Here is a 27,981-nt window from a genome sequence, read left to right on the forward strand (position 1 = left end):
TGGTTAATCTTTGTTTCTTGTTTATAGAAGTACTAGTAAAGTGTTAAGGTCTGGATAGGAAAGTCAGTGTCTGAGAGTTTCCCTAGTATATGAAATGACCTGCTTTTGATCCCTAGCATCACAGAAAATGGAAAGGAGAGGAAAAGTAGGAAGAACAGAAGGGAGAGAGGGAGGGAGGGAGGGAGGGAGGGAGGGAGAGAGGGAGGGAGAGAGGGAGGGAGAGAGGGAGGGAGAGAGGAAGGGAGGGAGGGGGAGAGGGAGGGAGGGAGGGAGGGAGGGAGGAAGGGGGGAGAGGAAAGAAAAAGAAAGTAAAGAAATAACAGTACAACTTCAGAGAGCACCTAAGAAATTGAAATAAACATCAACTAAATTTTAGAGAATGTTTTGTGGAAATTGTTTACTGCTTCTGAAAAGGACAGATTTCTTCTATTACTAATTTGTGTGAATCATTTTGTAATAAGCAAGATGATTTTGTGCCCACGAAAATGACACATTTGGTTCTTTTAATGCAAAATATGGTTTTAAAGAAAAATAAATAAATATGAAACATTTAAAAGGTAGATATCTGAAAAGTACTTTAAAATGTAAAATTCTTAATAGCCTATAATTTTTCAGTCCATTTCAGAAATTTGGCCAAGATTTCTGAGCAGTTGTCTTTTTTTTGTCAGTTGGAGGGCTTGAACTCAGGGCCTACACACTGACCTTGAGCCTCTTTGTGCTTAAGGCTAGTGCCCTACCACTTGAGCCACAGTGGCATTTCCAGTTGTTGATTGCTTAATTGGAGATAGTAGTCTCCTGAGGACTTTTCTACCCAGGCTAGCTTCAAACCATGATCCTTAGATATCAGCCTCCTGAGGAGCTATGATTATAGGTGTGAGCCAAAGGCTCCTGGCTTTAAAAGAAAGGAGGTAAGTGTCTATAACTCCTGTTTCCTACATGGGAAGCAGGAAATGTTTCTTGTTTTCTATTTATTTCTGTGTTAACTCTGTTTTACTAAAATAAATTCTTGCTAAAACTTAAAAAACATCAAGTGAGGAAGAACCTTTTTATGTCTCAGTAAGTATAAAAAATATAGCTGCTACCCAAATGATAATATGAAGAAACCAATATAATGATCCCTAATATGACATTGTGATTGACAGGAGCCAGGGAATTACTGCACCAGGAGACAATTTTCCATCTTGATAAATGTATTAGTAAATGGCACGAGACTGACTTCAAAAAGTTTTCCATACCCTCAGTGAAAATTTAACTGGTATTTTACTTTCTGAGAAAAAAATGAGTCCTGCTTTTAAGGGAATCATAATAGACATAGGAAAAATCAATGAAGAGCCAACACTGGTGGTTCACGCCTGTAATTGTAGTTACTCAGGAGGCTGAGATTTGAGGATCTCTATATGAAGCCAGCCTGGGCAGAAAAGATTGTGAGACTCTATTTTCAATTAACCACACACAAAAAATACCAGAAGTAGAACTATGGATCAAATGGTAGTGCATCAGACTTGAGTGAAAAAAGCTAAATAAAAATTCCCAGACCCCGCGTTCAAGCCCTAGTACTGGTACAGACACCCCAAAAAATCAACAGAGAACAAGGTGAGGCAGTCTATGTATGATAACCTGGGTACTATTGTTCTATTTCAGGTCTGTGGCCAAAATTACTAATTAATCTCAAAGTGCTTCCGTTCACCTACAGCCTTGGCTTTTCAGTGCTATACTCCAGCCAGCCATTGGTCAATCACATCTTCTCTGTGAAAGGAAATCCATTTTTCACAACCCCTCTGGGTAGATACCTATGCTATGGAAATTTGCAGAGAAAATTCTCACAGAGGTGGGAGTGTGTGTGTGTGTGTGTGTGTGTGTGTGTGTGTGTGTGTGTGATGAGAAAACGAGGAAGAACACAGTATTAAGGAGCTTCCTGTTGAATACTAATTGGAAAGCTAGTGGGTCAAATTAAGTAGATGCAGGAAATTACAAATAGCACTGTAGATTTCCAATGATAGGAATGGACAATTTTTCTGTATGCTTTATGTGAGAGGACTGTGTGCATCAAATAGGACTAAAATGGGATTGGAATATTGGACATTATAGACCACTAAGGCACAAATAGAAGCAATTTGGCATGGAGTGGATACTAGACCAAGAGCTTGGCTAGGTAAATGTCACAGAGATTCAGTGGAAAGTTGGTAACATCTAGGCAATTGATGGCATAAAGTCAAAAGCTTCAGTGTAAGACTCCATCTACAATGTAAAAGAGTAAAATAGTCTTAGGTTAGTCAACAATGGCAAATCTGGTAGTGCACCTTCCTACTTAAGTCTAATCACCTTGAAAGTGCTCTTGAGTACTATTCTTTGAAGTTTCAGCTAACTTGAGCATGATTTGTGACTCCCATTTCATGCAGGAATGTATGGATAGGTAGGAACAGATTTAAGAACAAAATCTTGTGGGAATTTTTGTTGTTGGTTGCTCGTGTGTGTGTGTGTGTGTGTGTGTGTGTGTTTGTTTGTTTGTTTCTAGGGAATGATTATATAGGATTTAGAACATGTTGCATTTTCACTAATTATAAAATATTTTAATATGTCTGGCCCCTAAACCATCAGATAAGAGCACAGCATTGGAGATATAGCTGGAATGCAACAATCGAGCGGATTTCATGGCTATATCCTTGCAGCATAGTTCAGAGGCTAGCACAGAATGAATCAAGAATTATATAGTCATATGTAATTACGTATGGCTATGTATGTTTTTATAGATGCTGTATACATAATACAAATATATGGGTATGTATATACGGTGTAGGTATATAGTGGGTATATGTGTGTACATGTGTGTTGATATACCTTGTATATATACATATATATCTAATTTTTGAGACAGGGTATGGTTACATAGCCCAAACTGTTTTTAAACTTGTAATCTTCTTGCTTCGGCCTTCTAAGCACTGGAAACCCCATCTGACTCTGATTAGTACTATTGTGTTGAATGCATGTACCAATCTATATTTGTGTAAATGAATAAAAGGATAATTTTCCAGTTCATTGGAATGTGAAGAAAACTGATGTTTTATCAGTTAGCAATTTACAAATAACAAACTACCCCTAATCTCAATAGCTTCTAACAATAAACATTTATTGCTCACATTATCTGTGAGTCATCTTAGTAGATATTCTTGACTTGACTGGGTTGTCTTATATACACAGCCAGCTGTGGAGACTGGATTGGTTCTACCAATCTTGGCTACTGTGTTTGGAAATTTGGTTTTTAATCATCCATCCATCTCTCCTTGGATTTTCTCATTGGGTTTGCAAGGATCCATGTAAAAGAATAGAACATTCCTGGTCTCCTAAGGTCTAGACTCAAGACCAAAGTACCATCACTATTTGCCACTCTCTGTTAGCCAAAGCAATGTACAAAGGTAGCTCAGTTTCAAGGATTAGGAAAGAAAGACTCTTGAGGAGAGCATTCATGGAATTACATTTCTTCACATTTCATAGAGTGTGGATATAGAGAAGCTATGAATCAATGCCATCAATCAAATCCATCCACCATAGTCTAGCAAAAAGTTACTTTGCTCACTTCTGAATATTGTGATTCCCAGTGGAGCTAATAATATGGCTAGAATGATTTCTTGGCCATTTTATTACCTTTAATTGGTGATAAACTAATCTTAAAAGTCTAATGTAATCCCTTCTCTTATATTTTTCCTGTCATTTTAATGAGCTAGACACTGGTGATTCATAACTGTAATCCTAACTATTCCAAAGGCTGAGATTTGAAGATTATAGACCTGAACTAGCTAAACAAAAAAATCTTTGAGAGTCTATCTCCAATTAACCAGAAAAAAATGCTGGACTAGGTGTGGCTAAAGTAGTACGAAGCCATTTGTGAGCAAAAATGCTGAGCAAGAGCAGGAGGCCTTCCATTTAAGTCTTGGTACCAGCCCAAAATTCAATGAAAAATGTCTGATTTAATGACTGTACATTTTTACTACTGTATATTAACTGTACAAAGCAAAATGCTTGTCAGACTAATCTCTTTATAGGTTAAATATTATCACAACTCTACTCCAAGTGTATCCCAACCATTCTGATGTCATGCCATATAGAGAAAATAATTGGAATTGGTAGAACACCAGGTTTAAAGAACAAGGTTCCTTGTGGTTAAGGAAACTGTTCTGGGGGGGTTCTGGCTTCTCTAGATCCCACTGAGATGGTCTGAGAAAGGAACTGTTTATTATCTCCACATATCTGTAGGTTGTCTATGGGATGATCCAGGTAGAATATTCTATATATTGCAGAGGATGTACAAAGCAATGTTTCTGTCCAGTTGAGGGAGATCTACTGCAAGACAAAGAAGAAAACTCCAGCACTTCTGTAGTTATAAATATTGCATAAATGTCTCCTTCCTCTGTTTTAGTCATTGTATTAGGTTGCAAAATCTTCCACTGAAGCATGGAAAAAACAATCTATTTATTCAAGAATCCTTGGCAATATGATAGGAGGCCAGTATTACCCATCCAGACACCAATAGATGTGCTTACTCTTCTGTTGTATTACTTTAAACATGTCCATTTCCTATAATGTATTTGCTACTAATTATTGACTACTTTATTGTAGGGGGAAGTTACTTGCATGTTGCTGCATAGTACGCTACTTGCTTAATGTGGGTCAAAAAACCATTTCTAGAAAGAACCACACAGAAAATATTTTCTGCCTTGTTTTGTACAGTTTGAATTTCATATAATTTTCATGTGTCATCGTGTATTCTTCTAATAGTGTAAGCTGAATTTTCCCTGCAGACCATAATTTCCAGCCTTCTAGATTAAAATAAACACGATGATCACTCAGTAGTCATCAGTTTAATTTGAGGTGGGTGATGGAAGCTTGGGTCATGTGACTTTGATTAAGGTTCTAGATGCAAATGAGCTTGGCTTCGCACCTAAGTAGAGGTCAACTTCTCTCCTGTGTATTCATTCTGAGAATCCCGTGGAGTTCTGGCAGCTGTCTTAGGGAGGATGTTTATGACTATGGCACATAGATATGAGAAAAAGCCCAGCCACTCGAGTGCATAAGTTGCATCACTTTAGTTACCACTGCATCAGCTAGAGTAAATTACAAGTTCAAAACCACAATAGGTGGGGCAATATCTTCCTTAGTGAGAGGAACCATATAGGGTGTGATTTCAGGGAACTGTGAATAACAGGACCATTAATACCATCTTATCATCCTTGCTTTCCCTTTTTTTAAATTGAAAGATGTGATGAGTACTTTCTTATTTTTCCTTCAACTTTCTTTGGTATAGGAAAGAGAGTATGAAAAACAAAGTCTATCTTCAAGTCTTGCCAGTAGCTTTCTATGACTATTATTACCCTTAGTCATTCACAGGAAAATGTCATTTATAATTTTTTCCCTCATTTGATATCTCTTGTACAGGAAGGCACACATTACATGTCCTTCACTGGACATTCCATGGCTTAATCTGATACACTAAAGGTCAACTGAGTATTTTCTTTGAGAAAATTTTGAGCCCTCAACTGCTGCCTGTGAATATTCTTTGTTTGATGTCTGGAGGTTCTTTGTTACCCAAGAGGCCCCTTGTCCTGAACATAGGGATGTGAGAGGAATTATTCCTGGAAGTGAGGCCTATGAAACCACTGGACCTTTTCCTGACAATGGCTGTACCCACGTCACTGAGTGAGGACTGTTTAATATAGCTTTTTTGCCTTTTACCACATTCCTTCCATTCACTATTTGTTGATGCAACTTTTAATTCAGGACAAAGTGTCTTATGTTTGTCTAACCTTTCTCACTTTCTGGATTTCTGTTCTGATAACCTTCTGTATTTTAGACTTATGACTTTAAATTCCTGCATAGAACATTTCCCAAAATGATGCCACTTTTTTTTTAGCATACTCTCCACATTTTAAAAGTCATCAATCAATGAATAGACATCTTCCTTCAGCAAAACAGCAGGGGTGACAGAAAATGTGCATGGTCTATCTGTGTGGCTGGGAGGGCCTCAATTAGCTGTGTAGGGCTTCAGTGTTTCCATCAGAAAAGAAAGGCCACCCCTCACTTTGGAAGGTGGTTCAGAGATACCATAAAAGTGTATATAACTAGATTTCTATATAGAACTTGAGATGCAATTTTAAAGTGATTTTTTTTCTGCCAGACGGCTATGGCTTATGCCTATAATCCTAGTTACTCAGGAGACTGACATCAGAGGATCAGGGTTCGAAGCCAGCATGGGCAGGAAAGTCCCCATGGGACTCTTATGTCCAATGAACCACCAGAAAACAGGAACTGGAGCTGTGGCTTAACATGGTAGAGCGCTAGCAAAAAAACTCAGGGACAGTGCCCAGGCCCTGACTTCAAGCCCCACAACCAACAAAAAGGTGATTTTCCCCTAACACCTCTGGGTAGAGTATGTATGAAACCAATAAATGTTACTTTTCAACTCCAGGTTATTCTTATCCCCACTGGGTCCACAATATGAAATATATGAAACCCCAGTTTTCCCATTTTTTTAGTTGATTTAGATGACATGAGTTTTTCAGGGAATCCTTATTATAATAAATGAGTGATGAAGAAAGAATGTGGAGAAATATTCACAGTGTGATATACATGGTTAGCTGACACTCTAGCAATGAAGTATTTTGCTCAAAAGGTCTTCTCATTTAATTTTTTTCTCATTTAATTTGGACCAGAGCTATAAGTCAATTGTTGAGTTGCAGAGGTTTAAAAATCAGTACTATAACTTACTATCTAACCTTCGATGTGGATAACTGAAATTTTCCTTAATGATTCCTATGTCAATGCCCAAGGTTATCACTGTGTTGGCAATGTATGGAGCAATGGCAAATAGATATATCTGGAAGATAATATGCCAAATCATGACAAGCTTTCTATAGATTACATATCTGGTGTGTATGTAATAACATAGGTTGATTCATATTTGTGACCTGTCCTAAAATTTTGTCTGTAGCAGAAGTAATGAAGAAGCTTAAAGCTGAGATTTGAAAAGATGAGAAGCCTGAGGAAATGATGGATAGAAACATGCTTTAGAGTCTAAAGGACCATGCCACATGCAGGAAGCACGCAGAGGAGACAAAGTAGAGGATGAAAGGTGAACGAGTTGGATTTAAGTCCCTGGGTGACAGATAGACACCCAGAACCAGTCTCTGAGGGATATAAGATGAGCAGGCTATCCAGGCTGACTAAAATGTCAATTAGAAGAAAACAAAGAAACAGACTTAGTGGCAAGGCGTGAACAATTAGGGTTAGGGCTGCCGTTGTGGCAAGCCTCCTGTCTAAGAGCAAAGCCATTGCACTCCTCCCTAGGATCATCAGGGAAAATACAGGTTGCAACTTAGATTTCAGTTATAAATAAATAACTGATATTTTTGTCGGCATAAGCACAGTATCTCAAATATTATTTGAGACCCAGTTATGGTGAAATAATGCTTGTTTTTATATGAAATTCAAATTTGTCTGAGTCTTCTGTATTTCATCACTAAATCTGGCAATCATACCACCCACATCTCTACTAGGTTAGCACTCTGTACTTTTTTCCTCCTGTGAACCTTCACATTGATCTGAATGATTCCATCCCCTTGAGAAACCAAGTGTCACAAGGGTGTTTGAATTTTGACATGTTCAGTGCAAACACAGAGATGAACTATATGTTGAATGAGTGAACAAGGATTTTTATATTAGTAATGGAACTATTTTCCATGCTCTACTAGATGTCTTTCTCAGGCTTCTGGTAAAAGTTCAGTTCACTAAAAAAAAAATGTTGAGTATTTTGTAAGTAGAAGTAGATACAAGGAGTTTGGGGGCAAATGGACCCTAATGAGGATACTTTTTCCCTAACTCTATCACTACTTTCATGATTAAATACTTTAATGAATTTATTTCGGGTTAGCAGCATGGCTCAGTTGGTAAAACTCTAGCCAATAAACAAAAGTATCAGGTACAGGTACTGATTGAGTCGAGTTCTGGTCTTGGACCTTTAAAAATTGTTTATTGATAAATACTTTCTTGAATTTAACATTGGGTATGTGGCCCTCAGAGCAAATCTTACAGAATGTACTACTCTTTTTTTTTCCATCTAGATAATGTGTAGAGTCACAGCTGTGATAAAATTCCTTTCTTTATATTTAGTAGCAAAACCTTCAATGGTGGACAAGGTGGGTAACACTGGAACCAGAGAACCCAGGGCCTTTCCCCTCAACCTGTGTGACTTTATAACAAGTTACCTAATCTCTTTGTGCTCAGTCTGTGAAATGAAGGAAGTAGTCACAACCCTCTCACAAGGTTGTTATTTAGACTCAGTGATTTAGTATTTGTAAAGCATCCAGAACTGTATCTGATACACACTGGACATGAGCTCAATGTTTGATAAATAGAATAAAATTAAGCACAGACATCTATAAAATGCACTCATATATGTCAACAAAATTAGAGAACAAAAGCAAATGGAAGCATTTCGAGTTTGTACAGTCATTTATATTAGGGATCATAGAGTTTTCATGCAACATAAGAACCAGGAGAGGTCAGGGAGAGAAGAGAATAGGATGTGGAGGAGGTTGTGTCCATAGCTCTGGTTTTGTCACTGCATATCCTTCAGCCAGAAAGTCACCTTCTCTCCCAGGAACTTGCTTTCATCTCTGGCTACAAATATTAGGGCTGGATCTCTATTGTGATTTATTCCAGAACTAGAAAGACAAATCTTTTTGTGATCCTAAAAGTACACTGGAAAATGCTGTGGAGCCTCACTGGTTATTGTCTAAAATGAAAGATTTCCTTCAAACAAGTAGCCAAGAAATAATCCCAAATGGTTCAACAAAGAAGGGAAGTAAAAAATGAACAAAACAGGATGAGGTTTTAGTATCCAGAAGCTTAAACTATTGTCCCAAGTTGATTTTAGTCCTGGACATTGAGCAAGGGAAGAGATAATTTCTAAATCCTTGAGATTTAGCTAATGACACCTTCATGACTCCACATATTCAAAAATTGGATCAGTAGTAAATCAGTGGCCACTACTATAGAGTGAAAGAATTTGTCCTGAGGGCCTTTTAGAGAATTATTGGTGAAAGCCCCCTTGTCATTCCACATTCCCAGTGTTGGCTGAGGGTCACACAGCCTTGGGACATAACTTTCAACTTGTAGCTCTCCTGGATGACTCTGCAAGCCCAGAGTTATATTGTATTCCAAGTGGCTTAGGCAGTGAAGGTATCCATCCTACACTTGGATGATGAGACCGTGTGTGTGTGTGTGTGTGTGTGTGTGTGTGTGTGTGTGTGTGTGTGTGTGTGTGTGACGGAGAGAGAGTGCTAGACCAGGGTTCCTCAACCTCAATGCTTTAGCCCCGTCTTTGCACATAGGCCTTGAGTATTGTGCAATTTCTAGCAGTATTCCTGTTTTCTAGAAGATGATAGAACCCTCCTCCAAGTTAAGACAACTAAAATTGTCTTTGGATATTGCCACATGCACCTGAGGCTACAGCAGCTTCCAGTTGAGACCCACTATCCTAGACTGAGAAACAGATGACCCGCCATGTCACTCACTGTCTGTATGTATGATTTTATGAAGGGCCCTTGGCCTTAGTAAGCCTTAGTTTCTCCTCTACAAAATAGAGAGAAATCCCCAACTCACAGATATTCACAAAGCCTGAGAATTTGTGTAAGTGAGTCTTGGAAATATTTGTTTTGTTTAATTAGACATAATTTCAAATGCCTATGGCATATAAGAAACACTAAAATTGTCAAAAATGGGGTATAGAGACTAACAAAGAGAAATAAGGAGGTGAATATGATCAGCCTGCATTATATATTTTATGGAAATATCACAATGGACATCTTTTTAAAAAATAACATATGCTTTAAAAATCAAAAAAGAGTACAGGCCGAAGAAATAAAGATCCCTATTATTTAATAGGCATCTCCTGTGTTAAAGACCTAGATAGAGAGATATGTAATTCTTTTCACTCAAACATGCCATATAGTAACATCATTCAAAGCCTTGTTGCCAAGTTCATGCCACTTAAAGTCACATTGTGGGAAGTGTAGGCGAAGGTTTCACCCTGCAAAAAACAGTTGTCAGCTCCCTCTGCCTGAGCATAAACACTCCAGCTCCTTTCAGAGATGCATTGACTCACAAACCTCCAAGCATTTCTCAGGAACTGTTCTTCCCTTTAGGACAAAGCTGTTGCTACTCAATTTTCTCTACTGAATAGGCACTAGGGATTCAGGAGTACATTGATAGATCAGACACAATTTAATAGACATTTTTGAATCTGACAAGGCTGTGTGCTTGTTTAAAAACAGTAGAGAAACAAAGATGATTGAGGACATGAAAAGTAACTAGAATAGGCAAGCAAGCTCATACAGAGACAAATCTAAGGGGAAAAAACACAGAAGAATGGAAAAGGGGAACCAGAATCTTCAGGCTGAGTACTGGGTAGATGAGAAGAGGGAGAAAAGGCATTGGATTTGGATTTTGTAGGTTACATAGAATTAATGTAACTCCCATCTCAACTCTTCTATGTTCTAACATTCATTAACAACATCAAGTTCATGATTTTCCCAGTTACATGTTTAATTTACTCAAGTATAAAACAAGTTATATAGCCTGCTTAGGCTGCTCAGAATGTCGACAGGACCTCCTATGTAAAAGGGCAATGGACTACACAGGTGGATGGTAGTCTTACCTACTGGTTTGTCACCTTGTCTGGCTGCCATTACCCCTTTGTGGTATGCTACTCTTCACAGGGAAAACTTTGGTGAAGTTTGGAGCACACACTAACTTTTGCATTCATCCTTTGTATTAAGATCTCCACAATATAGGATTGAAATATCTTTCTAATATTGGTGGCTATGGTCCATTTCCATTCATTTTCTCACTATATGTTTACCACTAAGAAAGGCATCTACTCAGAATTTGTTCAACCTTAGTCTCCTGCTTCAGTAAGTGTGTGTTTCCTCATTTAGCTAAAGACTTAATTCATTCACAATTAATATTGGTGAAGATATAATTAGAGTTCAAATCAATGCCTTGCTTTGTATCTTCCTTAATAGCTACTTGGTAAGCAATTTTAAATATGGAAACTTGAGAGAGTTTTACAAAATTTGTATATAAAACGTTGATTCTTAATGGAGGTGGTTGGTTCTGTCTACCAGGAGACATGTTTCTCACAGCTGTGGAGGGTTCTATTAGCATCTAGTGTGTAGAAGTTATAGATGCTGGTAAACACCTTACAATGTGTAGGATAGCCCTCTAACAATGAACTATCCAGCCCCACATGTCAATAGTACTGAGTTCAAGGGACCATGATTTAAATAAAATACATATTTTACTCACTTTACAAAACAGCTTAACAAATTAAATGCAATAAATATTGCACAAATAAGATTAGAAATGAAACTAAATATAAGCATCAAAAAGATCAATGTCATCAGAGTCCCAAAGTGGTCTAATCATTAGCATTGAACATTTGAATGAGTTATAAATTTCCTAACGAATGAAAAAGAAAGAAAAGAAGTAATTAGTTCTTGGGTTCCCCCAAATTATGTTTAATATATGATTTCATCAACAAATTCTACCCCTTTTTCTGCCACTCAATTGAGAGAAATGTGTCTTAAAGAACCTTATACATAAAAAAATTAAAAAGAACTTTATATACTAGACATTGTTTAAGAAAATAGGTTTTCCATTGTGATTTTGCAAAAGAAACAAATGTTAGAGGGGATGCACGCAAATGTGTACAAATACATGTTTTGATATAAGCCATTTATTACAAATCTACAATATAATTCTTGTGAAATAAAATGCATTTCTTTTAGTTGCTCAACTAATATGATCTGGATAGTGTCCTTACTTGTGTTGAACAAACAAGGGGATGGGCCTCTGAAGGTGAGAGGGGGGAGGGAGGGAAAGAGGGAGAGAGAGAGAAAAGAAGGATATGTGTGTGTGTGTGTGTGTGTGTGTGTGTGTATACATGAACATGCACATGCACACATAGAAAGAAGGGACTGACATTTTCTGAGTAGGGTAATTTCTCCTTGGTTTACCATATGACTCTACTGAGTTTTGGGCAAGGGCAAAAAGCTCATCTATTCACAGTATTCTTTTTGCATAAACATCCTAAGTCCTTGAGCTCATTCAGTAGCATTTATTTGTGGTCTGTTTTGAATTAGCCAATTTCTGTGGCTTTGCATACACAGAAACGATTACCATTTAGTCCCTGTCCTTACGTTGCACCTATCTAACACTGGCCACAAGCTATGTAAATAGTAAGGACTTTGTATGTGAAGGAAAGAATGTGCAGTATGCCTTAGGAACACTGAGGAAGAAGTAGTTCATTCTACTCTAGAACTGTAGGGTCCAGTGAAGAAATAAGATTTGAATTATGTGAGTTATGGAAGTCTTCACAGATTTTATTTGTAAATATTTTATTGACCTATAAACCATGGAGGGAAACATATAGACATAATTCGCCATTTGGACTCACCTATGTAACCAGCTCCAGATTAAGAATAGTATATCAACATGTGTAATCCCCAAACTTGAGAAGTGAAGTGAAGGCAGGTAGATCATGAATTCAACACTAACCTTGGCTTTGGAGCAATTTCCAGGCCAGCCTGGACTCCATAGTGAGACCTAGTCTACAAAACAATAGAGGATCACTAGAATCAAATTACATAAACCCTTCAGGCCTCCTCTGCTAACCATTATATGTCCCAATCTGACATTAGTAACACTGTCCCAACCTCAGTCATATCGATTATTTTTGTACTTTACATATAATTACATATTGTTTTGTCTGGTTTTATTATTGTCCTCATCTACCAGCTTTTCACAGATTTATTCATTTTTCTTGCAAGGTTTCATTCTATTGTATGAATATATTATAATTTATCTATTTTACTATTGATGAATTTTTTTTAGTTTGTGGCCATCACAAGAAATGCTTATATGTGTATACTTACACATTTCATAGTGAGCACATTTATGTATTGTATGTGATTCAGCCTTAGTGTTTCAAGTTACTTGTACAAATTTACCTCACCTTTGATGATATATCAGTGTACAAGTTGGCAAGCTAAAGCCATAATGCTCAAAGGTTTATTTTTGTAAGTAGTGTTATTGGAATGCAAACTTATGTACCATCTGTCAGTTTTCATGTTGCAAGGCAGAGTTGAATAGTTGATAAAGATACTGTAAGACCCACTAAGCTAAATTTATTTGCTAATATGGCCCTTTACCGATCCATTTTGTTGATCCCTGTATTAGGAGTGGAAGGTTATTTCTGTCTTGCCAATATTCACACTATCTACTGTTTCATGTCAGCTATTTTCTGCTGAGTGTTCCAGTGGCTCTTTCATGTGCCATGTTATATTAGCTATGTACATATTCTACTTGAAATCTTCATATGCATTTGATTATGAGCTTCCAAACGAAAGGTGTCATTTAACATGTTAAGCTCAAATTGGAGCACTGTACCGAGCCTTCTGCCATGAAAAAACACTTGAAATTTTTATGTGGTGCTAGTGATTGAACCCAGGCCCCTGAGGATGCTAAGCAAGCACTGTAGCATTGAGTTCCATCTTCAGCCCTAAGATTTGATTCTCTTATGATTTTCTAAAGTATGGCATAAACATGCTTTTCAATTCATAATGGGTTATGTACCGATTAATTCCTAAAAAGTTGAACACCTTCACAATTGAACATACATTTAATTTACCTGACCTACTCATGAAACACAATATACTGCAGAGCATCTTTGGTTAACCCTGGTAATCATGAGCCTGACTGGAAATCACTCATTGCTCACTATCACTGCCTAGCATTGAGAGAAAGGATCTGACTATATATACCACTAGCTCGATTGATATTTAAAATTTGAGGACTGATTTCTACTAAATGACATATTGCTTCTACACAATGGCATAGGCAACAAATGACAGGTCAATAAATTGTAACTTGTAACTTCATTTTGGAGTAAGTGCCTTACTTTGGCTTCTGAATTCATGTTTTGGGATTTAATGAAAAGTTTAAAAAATGTGTTAGTTGGGTGCCCGTGGCTCATGCCTGTAATCCTAGCTATTCAGGAGGCTGAGATCTGAGGATGGCAGTTCAATGCCAGCCCAGGCATGAAAGCTAGTGAGACTCTTACTTCTAATTAATCACAGAAAAAGCTGGAAGTGGCACTGTGGCTCAAATGGTAGAGTGTTAGCCTTGAGCGAAAAGGAACTCAAGGACTATGTCCAGGCCCAGAGTTTGAGTCCCAGCACTCGCAAAGAAAAAAAGAATATATTGGTCCAAGGTACTGATAGCTCACACTTGTAATCCTAGCTACAGAGGAGGCTTATATCTGAGAATCATAGTTTGAAGTCAACTTGTGCATACAAAACAAACAGACTCTTAATTCCAATTAACAAGCAAAAAAAATCAAGACCTGAGGGTCTTGAGTGAAAAAGCCAAATAACAGTGAGAGCCCCAGAGTTTAAGCCCCACTATAGGCATAAAACATTGCAGTCATGAAAGTAGTATTTTATTCTCAGAGGACTACAGTGTAATAAGCAGTTAGTGAGGAGATATAGTCAAAGGGTCTTGGAAACTGCCTCCCAAGGAAAAGAATGGCCCATGAATGTTCATTAACTAAACACAAAGAAGAAAAGGTGGGCCAAGTAACTCTTAATGACCTTTCAAGTAGCTTTTATTCTGTAAATTCACATACAGAGACATTTCTACATACGACCAAGTAAGTTTCTCCTTTGTCAAGATATCCTACAATGTTACAGACTTGGTTGGGAAAGAGCAATAGTCTCCCAATCCAAATGTTAAGCAACTACACAAAACAACCTTCAAAACCCTAGGTGTCTGACACCATGTTTGAAGTAAGTGAGTGCATGTACTCATAAAACCACAGAATAAATCTCTGTAAGTCTTCCTGCCTGAAGATAGTTTCCAGCTGAAGTCACACTTGGCATATTTGGATGTTTCAGAATGTAAAGATGGCCTCTGTCCAGGGCCCGAGCTCCATGTTGCTCTTTCCTCTTCCTGTTTGCATCCCGCAGTGCCTGAGAGAGGCTAGGATCAGAGTCCCTTTAGGCAGCAAGAAAAAGATGGGTGAAAGACAGGATCATTAACACTAGCAACCAGAGCTCGGGGAACCTGGAGTCCAGGGTAACAGGGAAATGTGAGAAAATAAATCATTTTATAAACATCTAAAAGTTAGAGAAAGTGTTGCTGTCTGGAGTGGAATTACTAGAGAGAGAAAAAACCTTTTAGAATATGAGAGTCCTAGCAGCCCTTCATGGGACATGGAGAGGGAGAATGAAGAAACACCATTTTGTTTATAAAAGGAAAAAGAATAGAGAAGCACAGTGCTGCTATTTTGAAGATAAATGAATTAATAGAAAAAGTTCTGTGATGTGTTTAGAATGAAGAAAAATTCTACTTGCTGAAGTTGAAAAAACATTTTCATAAATGTAAACTTCACAAATATCTTAAGATCAAATGCACGACTGGCCAAAGATGAATGACCTAAAATTCAACTATAAACACTAAAGTTTTGTCTATACCAAAAAGTCAGCTTGACTCACATTATGGAGAGAAAAGATCAAGGCAATAGAACAACCAATTCTCAAGGTGCCAAGTACCTGATTTGACAGGATATTTTAGTTTTCACTTGTTTTGGCATCCAGTAGACAGAGCCAGAAAATATTACAACAACAGAAACATCTTATTTGGGGATGCTATTTTAGCAACTGGGGCTGACAAAGGGAAAAGTTTTTCCTAGATATAATTCAGTTGATGGGTACCTTCGGTTAGTAAACTCTTCATAGGAAGTTATCAGTGGTGCTTATAAAAAGTTCTGGTGGTTCATGCTGAAAGGCTTCTAGAAACTGCTGTTTTATCAAATGGCTTCAAAACTTGGGCAGGACTACTAAAAATCATGCCTTCTATGTGTAAATAATGGCATTATTTCAACAAAGTAAAGGTTTTGAGAATATTGAGTCATCCCTATGTTGAAAATTACCCTACATGCTTTTGTATGTGTGTGTGTGTGTGTGTGTGTGTGTGTGTGTGTGGGAGCGCGCGCGCGTGTGCGTGCGCACGGGCACAGGCCCTGAGTTTAAATTCAGGACCTGGGAACTGATCAAGGCTAGTACTTACTCCACATGTGGCTTTTGTGGAGATGAGTCTCATGGATTTTTCTGCCTGGGCTGGCTTTGAACTATGATCCTTGGATCTCAACCTCCTGACTAGCTAGGATTACAGGTGTGAGCCACTGGTGCCTGGCCCAACATGCTTTTTTGATTGTAAGATAAAGATTCTGCTTCTATCTATGCCTGAATTTGGGGATTATAAACTCCAAGAAGGTTGTCTGTATTTGTTTCATGCATTAAGATAAAAAATACCCGACCTACAACCATCATGATAGAGCTTTGTTCAACTTGAGAATTTAAATAGGAAAATTCTCATGAATTCTTAGTTAACTCAGGTTGCTATCACACAAGACTATTGACTGGATAGTTATAGAAGCTACAAGTCTGGTTCCTAGTAAGGTCTCTCATCCTGGATTATAGATAAGAATCTTCTTACTGTTTTCATACAGCAAAGAGAGTAGAGAGAGGACAGAGAGGGGGAGAGAAGACAGAAGAAAGAGAGAAAGAGGAGAATATCTCTGGTCTCTCTTCTTCTTCTAAGGATGAACCCCTACATGGCTTCACTTAAGCCTAATTAACTGCCAGAGTCCTTGCCACCAAATGCTACACTAGGAGGTATGGCTTAGAAATAGCAATTTGGCTGAAATGAAAGCATTAAATCCACAGACTCCTGATCTTGACTCATTCTAACCTTACTGACAGCCACTTAAACTATGAATAAAATATGAATAAGGGCTTTATATTCAGATCTGTCACCCACTCAACCCAACTTAGTTCCTATTGTTATCACACAAAAATGTTTGTATAGATTACATTAGAGTTGTTTGTGATGATCTGACTTAAAATATAGGCTTCTTGGCATCTAGGGAATTCATTTTAACAGTCTTGGGCAATCTGAAAATGTTAAGTCCTCCTCCTCCAGAGCAATTGAAGAAAGAGGATTTGGTGTTCTTTAACCTGATAAGCGACATATCCATGACATGGAAAATAGGTTTTCAAATATGAGTCCCGAAAGAAAGTTGCCAGAATCATCATTCCAAATTGCGGGGCCAAAATGTGATAGCACTTCTTTCCACTAGGCAGCTCTGGGATGCTCATATATAAAGGTTAGAAGGATTTATTTCTTGGATGAGTAATGATTTACTGCAGTGTTCTCCAGTGGAACTACTTGCTCCTAAATCTGTTCATCAAAACATGCAAACATTTTATACAAAACACTGAGTGTATTCCCATTACTATTATTTATTTAATTTGACAGCTGATTTGGCTTTATTAAAATCCCGTGATGGATTTATGGTGGAAAAATGAAGAGTTAGGTCCAAGTCTGTGCTTTGATTTTAGCAAGAAAATCGAATATAGAAGATGTCTGTTTGTGTAAGAATGCTGTAAAAATGTTAAAAATAAGTGCAATAATTCTTTTTTGCTAGTTCAAGATAATTAGAATGCATTTAGCTGAAATGAATCACCTTCAAATGTCAACACTAATGAGAAGCACATGGTAAATCTCTCTTGTTGGTTTGAATATAAAGTTAGCACAGTAGAATCTTTTTCTAAATCTTATAATAGCAGATATATAAGATAATAAATCTTGTAATAAGGAGCAGCTCATTATTATGTTAATGAAATATTACAAGTATAAAAAGATATTATCTCCACAAGAAGTTCCCTGTAGATCAGCCAGGCTGCTTTTGACTGTGTATAACAGAATATGTGAGTGAAAGCTGATTAAGCAATAAGGAAATTATTATTAGAGTAGGCATTGCACTTATTATCTATTTCAATGAAACAAATCCTTAGGAGTTTTTTGTGTGTGTATGTGGAGAGCTGAAAACTGTGTTCATTTAGTATCTTAGAGTTTCTCTGGGACAAGACTTCAAACATAATTGGTTGATTCCTTAGCTTCAGAATCTAAATGAGACTGCAGAGTCGATGTGGCCATCTGGAGAAGGCTCATCTGGAGAAGGAAGGAGCTACTTTCAAGTTCACTTTGGTATGTGTAGAATTCAGTCGCTTTAAAAGATTTTTTGAAAGGTCTTAGTTTCTCACTAGCCATTAGCCAGAGGTTCCCCGCCCCACCCCCCGCCCCACTCCTTCTCACATGGGCAGGTTATTATCCAACATGGCAGGTTATTTTGCCAAAGCCTGGAAACAAAATGGTTAAATTTACTATCCTGGAAACAGTGTTGCAGCACTTTTTTCTATATTCCCTTTGTTAGAAGAATGTTGGTTAACCAGTGTAAAGGAAGAAGATTAGGCAAAGCTATAAGTACCAGGAAGGGTATCAAAGGAGCCACCTTAGAGTCAGCATGCCACAGGCATGATTCTGAGATTAGTTCAGGGTTGGAAAAATACCAAGATTTCAGATTCAGTCTGTTTCTTTACCCTAGAGATGTTGCTGTCTGTACTGATAGTGTCTATGTCACTATCAGATCCTATGTGAAGACAGGGTGTGCTCATAGGAAGAAAAGAAAATATTTCCACTTTTGTTAATTTGAAGGAAAGCTTTCCCTAAATTCCTCCTATAGACTTTCTCTTGGGTCTCTTTGGCACAACTGAGTCCTACAACCATATCCATAGTACATTGAGTCTAAGAAAGTATGAGTATCAGGTACTTTTGCACTCAGTGTCTGTCAGCAGTGAAAGTCAAAGAGTGGCGCAGAAGTTGGTAACTCACTATTGAGGGGACAAAAGGCACCAATAACTACCATATATAGAAATTACTAAGGTCCAGGCTTTCTGTGTCCTAGGGTGGCTGACTTTTCTTGCCTTTTGTCTCTAGTCTCCTTTCTTAAAATAATCACTCATAATTTGCTATAATATTGGCGGGTCTTCATGTGATTCAAACATTATTGTACAAAACAAAATACTAATATAGTTCCTGAAGGTCCCTGAGGTTCTCCATCATGTCTGTGATTACTTTTGGTCCAATATTGCCTATATAAGCTAAAATTACCAAGCTAGTTATAAAATCCTATTCTTAGATTGTTCACCTGTACATATTTGGCTATTATTTTTAGCTTATCAAGCAAGAATGACTAGCTCTTTTACAGACCATTAAGTTCCAAACAGCTAAGTCATTGGTGTAGATACACAAAGATAATCACAAAAATAAAAACAATAATATAAGCCTTCCTTTGATCTTCATTCAGCGCCTATCTTCCCAGAATAATCCCCCAGGTAAGAACATAAAGAATGATGAACTGACTTCAAAAGAGGGTCACTGTAGTCAAAATAGGAGTTTGTGCCCTTGGGCATCTTTGGCTATGAGATTTTTAGGCATCCTGCCAAGTCTAGGAAGTCTGGTGACCCATCTCTCACAGGTGAAGAGCCAGTTTAACTGACTCAGGCACCTGTGTGAAATTACTCCAAATTAACTCACTCCTTTCAGCAGTCAGGATGTGGACTGCTCTTGTAGAGCTTCTTTCTACACTCACAGGAGTGAAATTACCACTTCCTTCTCCTATTATTTGCTCTTGGTGGTATGGACTCAAGTAAGTAAATTTTATTGGACTTTTCAAATTAAATCTTATTCATTAGCCCACTTGGAGTGATTTTCTGAACCTTGCCTATAATCTTTCTTGTTACTATCATATGCTGCTTTCTGTTAACCAAAACTAGGCATAGACTGACCAGGCATTCCAACTGAGCCACAACTCTATTATGTCCCTAATGGCCTCACCATTATGAATTAGAGAGAAAGCTGTGGTTTTTGTTAGTTCAATTGATATATTGATCCTCAATCTGGCTATGAAGGGACATTTGACAGTGTCTGAAATGAATAGATCCCAGGGATGCTGATAAATATTCTTCAACAAAGATGATACTACCCTCCTTGTGATAAAGATGAACGAATTCCATTGCTCTGTACTCTGGTGTTGTAAACCTCTGATTTAAGAAATGGAATCCAGTTTTGGATAACCTTTCTGTCTGATATGACTTTCTACAAAATGGTTTTCTGGTTGAATGTAGAGCCCTTCAAATTTTCACATATGTTTATGCCATTTCTTTATTATGCAATTCTTTTATATATATTTTTATTATCAAACTGAATTACAGAGAGGTTACAGTTTCATACATTAGGCATTGGATACATTTCTTGTACTGTTACCTCGTCCCTCATTCCCCCCTCCCCCTCCCTCTTTCTCTTTCCCCTCCCCCCAACGAGTTGTTGAGTTGTTCAGTTCATATTCATCAAACAGTTTGTAAGTATTGCTTTTGTAGTTGTTTGTCTTTTTTTACCCTGTGTCTCTCGATTTTGGTATTCCCTTCCAATTTCCTGGTTCTAATACCAGTATACACAGTTCTTTATGCTATTACATCTGGATCCCACAATTCTGTCAACTCATTTGGGGCCCAGATAACTTCAGAAATTTGCCACTATTTTTCAAGCTGCTGGCAAGTGAGAACTGACACAGAGTCACATCAATGGATAGTAAGGTATGGAGGTTTGTCAGCACTTCTAATGGGCTCTTGACACCATTTTCACCACCATGAATAATTTCTCATTGCTCTATTCCTCAGTAGACTCAAGGTGCTAGTCGTACGCATTCAGTTGGCAAAGTCCAGATCCTATGACTAAGATAGGCTCAGGACCAGGGGATTCATGTTTATTGCTCTTTGAATCTACATAGTCATTTCTGCCTTTCATTGCCATATTGATTTCCTAGAAATAACCACTTGCTGAAATAACCATTTTACTGAAAATCTTTGCAAACATTTTCAACATATAGACACAGATATCTTATGTTATACTTCTATTTTAATGTACCTATTTGTTATACTTGGCTAAGCTGATACAAAGATGCTTATTTGGTGGCTTAAAGGATAACATAACTTGTTTCTCTTCTGCATCATGGTCCAGTGTGTGCAGCCAGGTTGGTGGACATCTCTGCTCTAGACAGTCTTCTGGGGACCTGGATGACTGTTGGTCTGTCATCTTCAACATGTCAGAGTCCATGTAGAAGAGTGAAATAGATAATGAAGACAGACAGCATGACTTAAAGGAAAGGGTTGGGCAAGAACTTCCATGTATAGGCATACTCAGCTGCAAATGGGCCTGGGATTTGAAGTGTAACAATAATTGTCCCATAGTGAGAGCCTATTACCTGTCTGTGTGTGTGTGTGTGTGTGTGTGTGTGTGTGTGTGTCTCATGCTGCTGATGTTAGCAATATATGGTTGCTTCTTGTGAAAACACCCAATCTGTGGGTTATGCATTCTTGACTCTTCTCAACAAGTAAAGAAATATTTCAAGTTGAATTTTTGATCCCTTTAGGCTGTTTAACTACAGATTAAATACTCACCACATACAGCACATGCTCTCTAACTGGCAGACTGCAGTTTCCTTGTTTGAGCCATTCTTTTCTAGTATGGAAATTTATATCCAGATACCGTGTTTGGTTTGTAATTCTCAAAAACTGTCTATTAAGGACTTGTTGATTTGTTCTGTTTATTATTGCACTGTTAAATAACAAGGGTCGTAAAAATGATACATTGCAAATTGTATTCTATTTTCCAAGAACTGGAGACAAGGCTAAATTCCTGTGCAGTCTGTTACTGGCTTGCTTTTACACTGTTGACATTCCGCAGAGGAAGCGAAGACGGGTGATGAATAGGGTGATGCCCAGTGCCCATTTCACTTCTGTCCTCTTGACTGTTTCATTCCCATCCTTTACTGGTCATCTTTGGCTTTACAATGTCAGCATATTTCTTCCATAAAAATGCCTTGATATACTGTGAGTAGATTTCTTTTCCACAATAAATCTAATTCATATTTAATGAGTAATTTTACTCATTTGTTCTACCTCCCATCTAATATTCAAAAGGCAACAAGAAAATATAAAAACCTGGTAATAGTTGATTCATTTCTAGGCTTGGGCCTACCCAAGCATGAATTGGCAGGCTTTTCATCTGCATTTCCTACACCTCCATAATATGATTCCTGTTCCATTCTCCATGGCATTGTCTTTTCTATGGCCAAACTACTGATCTCTTCTTTCCATTGGTCTCCTCTCATTAGTGTGCAAACACAGTATGGATAAAAGTGAAACTTATGCTGTTATAGTATATACCTCTTCCTCTTACTTTCCCAAAGTCACTTGAGGTGGAAACCATCTCTAAACTGGAGATTACCACACTTAACTGGAGATTAACACCCTACTGTTCATAGACCAAATTTGACCTATATGCCAGCTATTAAAAATAGAGTTTTATTGGTATATAGCCATACTCATTCAAGTATGATCTATATAGTTTCGAACTACAAAGGCAGAACTGAGTAGTTGCTACAGAGATAGTCTGACCTACAAAGCTGAGAATATATTTAAATCTTTACAATTGTTGTCCTGTGCTCTAGAATAAAAGGGCCTAGCTTGTTTCTTCTTTTCTTAATTTGTTTTATCCCATACTGGGGTTTTAAGCTCAGAGTCTTACACTTTCTAGGAAGGTGCTTTATCACTTGAGTCATACTCATAACCTTTTTGTCTTTTGTTCATATTTCATAGTCTTGCTTTTTGCCCAGACTGGCCTTAGACCACGATTCTTCTATGTTCACTTTTGGAGTAGCTGGAATTATAGACATGCACCACCATGCCTAGTTCTTGTTTCTTTCTCTTTAGAAGTTCTAACAATTTTAATTCCTTATCATCTTTCTTTTCTTTTTTATTGTAAAGGTGATGTACAGAGGGATACAGTTACATAAGTAAGGAACTGAGTACAATTCTCGTCGAACATGGTTACCTTATCCTCTTTTCTTTCTTCCATTTCTCAGCTTTGTAACTCTTTTTTGAATCACATACTTGAGCTGATATAGACATCTCCTAACTTACTGTTTTCAGCTATTCAGAGTTTTTCTACTTTGAAGTATTTGGCTCATTGTTATTTGAGCATCTGAGGCTCTTGGCTTGCTTTTCTTTGCTTTTCTCTCTTTATTTCTCTGTGTTCTTCAGTAGAAAGTTATCTTTCCAAACAAGATGATAACAATTACTAGCTTAAAGACTTTACCTAGTTTTGAGTGTTGGGTGTATAAATCTTTATCAGTGCTTACAAATTGTCTGGATTCAACAGTTATCTTTTACCCTATGTAAGCACTAGATCTGCCATAGATGATAAGATAATTTTACACAAGAATTGTGTCATATATTTTGCTTCTAGTAAAATGGCTCTCATTGGGATGACCTGAACAAAGAAGTAGAGAAAGTATTAACAATTTGATAGAGTTTAGTGAAATCTGGCTTCATTGTAAAGTTTTGACTTTTTGGTGTTATTTTTAGTGGCGATGATTTAAAATTCATTTTAAGTTCAAACTTGCAAACATAGTTTCTTTTTTAGTGCAAAGGTAATGTACAGAGGGGTTACAGTTACATGAGTAAGATGAGTACATTTCTTTTTGAAAAGTGTTATCCCCTCCTTCGTTTTCTCAGTTTCAACATACCTTTCCCCTAAACCATTTGAGAGTAGGTTGCCCAGATGATAGCTCCTCACTCCAAATACTTTAGAGTATAATTTTTATGAGTAATTGCCACAAGGTATCTGTCAAAATTGGAATAGTGATTGAATTAGTACAAGACTAACATCTAGTCCACCTGCCCTGGCAAGGCTCACCAACTATTTCAATATTCTGATTTATATCAAAACAATCCAGTCATGGACCTTGAATTGTATTTTGTGTTTTCAAGTCCCTTTAATTGCTTCCAATCTGTAACTGCCTTCTTTCTGACCCTTAATTGAAGTATTGATGAGGAAAGGAAGTTTCATGCATTTCTCACCATATAAAATTTTAATTGATTTATTTTTTCATTGTTTTTCTTCTTGACTAGCCTCATTCAATGATATATTAACAGAATAATGCATTGTGAAACAAGTACTCAAATATTATCCATTGGATGGATAAGTCAGTAAGTGAAAGGATGAATAAGTGAATGCATGAAAGTCCAAAGTTTCTACACTTCCAAAAATAAATCTTAATATCCTTAAACATTTCTTTTTTGCTTTTCAACTCATGTGGTTTCAGATGTAGAATTCACCCACGGTAACCCAATGGCTGTTTTGAGTTTTCTACCTGACCTAGCATGACATCCAGGCCAGTTTATTTTCAGGTCACTATAACCCAGACTTTTTTTCTTACAAGAGGATGGCCAAAACATCATTTTTCCTTATTAGGATATGGCTTGTGAGTTTGTGTTAGACTCAGATTTCCTTCCTCTCAACCTTTTCTTACTTCCATCCCCTATTCAAACTTAATACTGTGGCTAACAGTAATTTCTGTATACTGAGATAAAAATGAGCTCCACCTTCTTATGTTATCAACTAAGATATCGACTCATGAGGGGACCATTTCTATAAGTTGTATGAATGAATTGTAGAAAAAGGACACTTGGATATCTAGATGCCCTAGATCCAGGAAGTAACACTCAGTGCTCTAGTCTCTCCAAATAGCTAAATCCTTAGGGAAAATAATCCCTTCTTCTTGAACCGGAAAATTGGGTAACTGGCAGAGCTATGCTCACGGATCCCCAGTTATCATTAGGAAAATGCTCACGGTATGAATGAGCATTGCACAATATAAAATGATATCCATTTAGCACTTACTGATTCAAAAAATAACCAAATGAACCTGCTACTAAATGTCAAACAGTTTCAAAGTTTATTATAGTTATGTGTGTGAAAGAGAGACTAAAGTGGATAAGAACTTTGAGAAAAGTATATTTCATGACTAAGAGCTGCCTTGGAGGCTGAGAAGGGAGATAAACACTATGTAGGCTCAGAATATTTTTGGAAATTAAATGGCATTTCCTATCATTTTGCTTCTAATGCATTCACCTCTAATGCTCACCTCTGCTAAAATATCTTGTGTCTATACACCTTTTGAAATATTTTTTCCCTTCTTTCTCTCTTCTAAGACTGATAAATCATCATTTGTTCTAGAAGATCAAGCAGAAAGAAAATTTTAAATTTTTATGAAATTTGCAACCATTTTCTTGTGAGTTGGTTAAAACAGTCACATGCATTATAATTTCATGTTTACCTGTTGTCTCCACCATAGACTGAGAACTTTCTCATACGGAATGAATTATACATTTCATTTTGTTCTCTCTTGCAGTCAAATGCTCTACCCCTGAGCTATACCCCCTTGTTCTCTCTTGCTTATGGCAAGGATATCAAATGTATAGAAGTTAAGTGATTACAGTAATTAGTTCCTGACACCCTGGATTTTATATTATATGTCTTTTCAGTTTCTAGTTTCAGTACTAGCCTTCACTTTTACTTACCAAAAAGAGTGGCCAAGGGCAGGACTATAAACAGGCACACTTGAGAGCCAATTTCTGTTTCTCTACGTAGCTGGGCAATTCACCCAGCTTTTTGGAGTTTATTTTTCTGTTTTAAAATTGGAACAATAAGAGCCTACTTAATTTTTCTCTTATTTTTAAAATAGTTGTATTATTACTAATAAAACATTATATAAAGGGGCTCCTCTTTTATATTAAGTGCTCAATGTCATAATGAAAATTAAAGGTTAAACAGAATTTTTACGACAAGGAGTAGCACATTTTAGGTATTTTTTAAATGAGTATGATTCCACAGATAACTTGATAAATGAAAGATCCATGAATCTTTCTGGAATTTCAATAAAGGAAACCACTTGCTTTATTTATTTTCTTTCCCCTTTCTTTGTTTGTTTGCTGTTTCAGAAAGGGTCTCACTATGTGACCCAGGTAGGCTTTGAACTTGTGATTTTCCTGCCTCTGCCTCCTGAGTACTGGAATTACCTCTTTTATTTTTTTTCCCCTTCCTCTGTCTTATTTTTCTTTGTCTTTATAATTCTTTTGCCCATTCTCCTTTTCTGCCCCCTTCTCCTGCCTTCCTCACTCCTTGTGTTATTTACCATCTCTGAGCACAGCTGCTGCACATACCAGGGCAAAGTTGGATCAATCATATGCCAAAAGCTTTTTAGAGAACACCAGTTTTCCAGCTCAGGGACAGTGTCTTCTAGGATACAACCCAAACACTATCAAATAACACACCATTAAGCATCTTTGCAGATAAGGCTGGAATACCTCACTACCCAAGCTTTTCAAATTTAAGAGTAGAACCAAGCACTTCAGAAATATTATTTCAAGTCATTTTCATAGAAGTCCTGCATAGCAGGAACAACTATTCCCACTTAACAAATAAAGCAGTAGAAACAATTGTCACCACAAATAGTCTCTCTGCTCACTTTCCTTCTCCTGGTGGGTTTATGTCCTCCCACTGCAGATGGCTTTCTTCCTATAGTTAGGAGGATAACCAGTAGCCAACAGAAACATCCATCCATATATATCAGGGTTCCAAAGGAACTAAAACCTTTGCTGTTAAAGTATGTGATTCCCTGGGAAGGCTATGATTGGCTGTCATTGCAAGATATTTTTATCAATAAACAAATGAACATTTAACAATGGCTTTCACAGGCTAGATGTTCAGAAGTAAGTAGCTGCTGGGTTGATTGGTGACTCAGTGCATCAGGAGCTGGGCAATGTATTGTGAGCCTCTTGGGTTCATGCTTGTGATTCCAGGTGCTTGTTGCTTCTTCAGGTATCACTTCTTCAGCCCACTGTCATGGGTGGAAGGAAAGATAAAGGGGCATCTTACTTTTGACAGCACTTACTTTTTTGTGAGTAGAACTCTGTGCAAAACTTCTGTGTCATTGTCTTTATGATCTACTAGTGGAAGAAGGTTACATGTCCACTCCAAGACCAATCACTAATATGGAAAAACGGGGCTGGTATGAGTAACCAGGACAGATTTGAGTCACATCTTTATCTTTTAGACATAATGAGCATAGCGAAACAAGTTTTATTTTTAGTTACATCCCCCTAAGTATGGTCCCTAATACTAAGATTAATATGTCATACATTGGTCAAAGAATACTCTCAGGAAAAAAGAGGCAGGTGAAGTGGAGGAGGAAGAGAGGAAGGCCCTACAAGGCTACAAGAAAAAGCTGCCCTTATCTCCAGAAAGCAACACTAGTGCCAATGTAGACTCCTTTCAGCACTGATATCCCTATCAGGAGTGCATCTTCAAATCTGCAAGGAGATATATAAACTTCCGAGAACTTCTAGCTTACCAAGTGAGCAGGAAAAGATGGTTCTGGAGGCCTAAATGTGGTGCCCTAGGCAGAAAGGCTAAGGCTGGCTGTTTGGAATAAGAACCCTCCACTGTCTCTGAGCATAACACTAGAAAACAGACTAGAGGGAATATGAGCAAAGACTAAGAGGAATGTACTGCAGGATCCAGACCTGCATCAAATCTGCACTCCAGAGCCAGGGAGTACCTGTGCACTACTTGGAGGTCATCAAGTAAATCAGGACCATATGGTATGGCCCCCATAGATAGTGAGTCTTAAGAGGTTAGCATCTTAGGACACTCACTCATTAGCCCACCACACATTTTCTCCGTTCTAGGACACCTCCAGGAAGAGCCTTATATGCGAACCAGAATGTAAGCTGTACAGTTTCTGTGTGGTGTCTTCTGGATTCCCTTCTTTCAATCTAGCTGCAGCTAGTGTATCCCAGATGTGAGAGATGACTTTTAGTGTCACTTCTTTCCCTTTTAGATAACTTTAGAAAAGTGTCAGCTTTATCCACTCTAATCACTATTGACTTTGGGGTCTGGTCATTATTCATTGGGAGGATTGTCCTGTGTACTGTAGAATGGTTAGTGGTATCTTTGGCCTCTACCCATTCGATGCTAATATCTGCTCCCCAGTTATGACAGATATCCTGTAGAGTTTGTTAAATCATCTCTGGTCGAGAAGCTCTGACTTAACAGCAATGG

General features: G+C 37.6%; 1 protein-coding gene across 1 annotated transcript in view; it reads left to right on the forward strand.

Moving 5' to 3' along the window:
* Arhgap6 (Rho GTPase activating protein 6) overlaps positions 1-27,981 on the forward strand; it is a 425,153-nt gene that overhangs the window by 108,938 nt on the left and 288,234 nt on the right. The window lies entirely within an intron of this gene.

This window comes from Perognathus longimembris, chromosome 28 (genome assembly GCF_023159225.1).
Source record: "Perognathus longimembris pacificus isolate PPM17 chromosome 28, ASM2315922v1, whole genome shotgun sequence".
NCBI lineage: Eukaryota > Metazoa > Chordata > Mammalia > Rodentia > Heteromyidae > Perognathus > Perognathus longimembris.